Here is a 3,114-nt window from a genome sequence, read left to right on the forward strand (position 1 = left end):
CTATTAAGCGGAAATACGCAGAAATTTTTGGTCCTGTTTCGGACAGCGACACTATTGACACAAGTGTCCGCGCAGAAATTAAAACAACAACGGAGGAACCCGTTTACACAAAATCATACCCCTACCCAGCAAGTCTTAGGGAAGAAGTAGATAAACAGATACAAGAGTTGCTAAGAGACGGCATAATTAGGCCTTCAAAAAGTCCTTACAACTCTCCCTTATGGGTAGTGCCGAAGAAGCCATGCCCATCTGGGGAAAAAAGGTACAGGATAGTTATAGATTTTAAACGCTTAAATGCGGTAACTATTCCTGACACATATCCCATACCGGATATAAATAACACATTAGCAAGTTTAGGCAAATCCAAGTACTTCACCACCCCCGATTTAACATCTGGATTTCACCAGATCAAAATGAAGGGAAAGGATATAAAGAAAACAGCGTTTTCAACGGCCAATGGTAAATATGAGTTTACCAGGTCACCGTTCGGACTTAGAAACGCGCCATCCATCTTCCAAAGGATGATTAATGATGTTCTGAAACCCTTAATTGGTAAATGTTGTTACGTCTACATTGATGATATTATCATCGTATGTAAAGATAAAGAAGAACATTTAAAGAATTTAGAACTTGTGTTTGAATTACTTCAAAAATCAGGACTAAAAGTCAACTGCGAAAAATCGAAATTCCTCAGGACAAATGTAGAATTTTTAGGACACGTTGTCATACAGGATGGAATCCTACCCGACCCTGAAAAAATTTCCTCTATAAAAAGGATATTGCCACCCAAAAACTTGAAGGAACTAAAAAGCTTCCTAGGACTAGCTTCCTATTACAGAAGATTTATAAGGGATTTTGCGAAAGTTGCTAAGCCTCTCACAAACCTAACAAGAGGTATTTACGCCCAAACAAAAGCAAATCAATCTAAAAGGGTTAGCATTTCACTAAACAAAGAAGCCATGAAATCTTTTAATGACTTAAAAGAGTTACTTATGTCGTCGGAGATCCTTACATTTCCGGACTTCTCCAAAGCCTTCATCCTGACAACAGATGCTTCCAATGTAGCTATTGGAGCTGTCCTCTCTCAGGGCGAAATTGGCAAAGATAAGCCAATTACTTACGTCTCCAGATCGCTTAACAAAACCGAGGAAAATTATTCAATTATTGAGAAGGAGATGCTCGCTATTATATGGGCACTCGACAAGCTTAGGACCTACCTTTACGATGCAAGGGAAATAAAAATATTAACCAATCACCAACCCCTCACCTTCGCTTTAAGCAACAGCAATAACAATGCTGAACTAAAACGATGGACGGCAAGGATAGAAGAGTACAACTATAAGTTAATATACAAACCTGGAAAAACTAACACGGTAGCCGATGCTCTATCGCGATTACCAACTGAAGTTAACGTTTTAACGTCAACAGATGACAATTCCCAGCATAGCGCAGAAGAGGACAACACAGATTTGATTCCTCATTGCGAAGCTCCTATTAATGTATTTAAGTCTCAGATAATCATTTCCGAAGGACAAGAACGAGAACATCATGAAGAACCACACCCCAATTATCAAAGGCACTACGTGTCAAAAAGAAGGCTTAGCAAGGAGAATATAAAAACCATATTAAAAAATTACCTAAACCCAAATTTAGTTAATGGAATTAAAATACCAGAAAAACACATCCCCTTGTTGCAGGAAATCTTTAAAGAATTCTTTTCGAGATTTAGAATTAGAATCACCCAGAGGGTAGTGAGCGATGTTGCTACCGATGAAGAGAAGTTCCTTATCATTAAAAAAGAACACAAAAGAGCTCATCGGAACGGCAGAGAAAATAAAGAACAAATATTGGAAAAATTTTATTTTCCTCAAATGGCCAAATTAATCAAAGATTACACAAAATCGTGTGAAATTTGCCATTGTAACAAGTACGAACGTCGACCTCCCAAACCTGAAATCCAAGCCACACCTGTTCCATCGTATCCCACTGAGATTCTCCATATAGATATTATCGAAATTGCAGGGGAAAAATATATAACCTGCCTGGATAAACTCTCAAAATTCGTAAAATTTTTCCGAATAAAAAATAAATCTGTTCTACATATCCGAGACAAGTTGATAAAGCTTCTTCATTTCTACTCTGTCCCGAAAACGCTGGTAATGGACAATGAGTGCAGTTTTATTAGCCCAATCACATTGAACTACTTGGAGGCCTTAGGAATAGAAATCTATTTGACCCCTCCTCAGAAAAGCGAAGCAAATGGTGCGGTGGAACGCACCCACTCTACAATAATCGAAATAGTTCGATGTCTTCAAGCCGAATATCACGACTTTTCTGTTAATGAGATCATTAACATTGCTGTTGATAGATATAATAATACGATCCACTCAGCAACAAATAAGAAACCATCCGACATCTTCCTTGGCAGGACGAACAGAATAAATTATCAAGAAATGAAGGACTTCAAGGATATTGTTAGTAACGACGTCAGACACGAACTCGCCAGGAACCAAAAAAAGGTGCTAAATTGGCACAACAAAAAAGAAAGAAACCCTAGGGAAAGACAATAATGTAACAATCACCACTAGTAATAACAGATACCATGGGGTATAGAAGCAACAGTGGACATATACGAATACAAAAGCCCATTGGTGACTATAAAAGAGGGCATTGGAAAAATATCAAACGGTTACTACAAAATCATACACGCCATCGACTTGGACGATTATGAACGAATTCTCAATGACATCAAACCCATTATACGCTATCAAACTAGCAGAACAAGCCCTCTAGCTTCACAGCTAGACTACCAAGTCTCACAAATCGATAACCTTTTAGATCAGTTACGGGCTAGAAACGTTAAAAAGAACAAACGATCAATCAATTGGATTGGCTCAGCCTGGAAATGGCTCGCGGGTAATCCAGACGCAACCTACTGGGACAAAATCGTGACTACATCGAATGACCTCACAGGAAATAGTAACAGGCAGTACACGATCAATAACTACTTAATTAAAACGACTAATAAAATACTGGATAATTACAATAGAATACGACGAATAGAATAGACGAAATCGACGCAAACGATACAGTTAGATTCGAACAATCTTTATA

The sequence above is a fragment of the Rhagoletis pomonella genome, unplaced genomic scaffold, assembly GCF_013731165.1.
Source record: "Rhagoletis pomonella isolate Grant_MI unplaced genomic scaffold, Rhpom_1.0 Rhpom_scaffold_01956, whole genome shotgun sequence".
Taxonomy (NCBI): Eukaryota; Metazoa; Arthropoda; class Insecta; order Diptera; family Tephritidae; genus Rhagoletis; species Rhagoletis pomonella.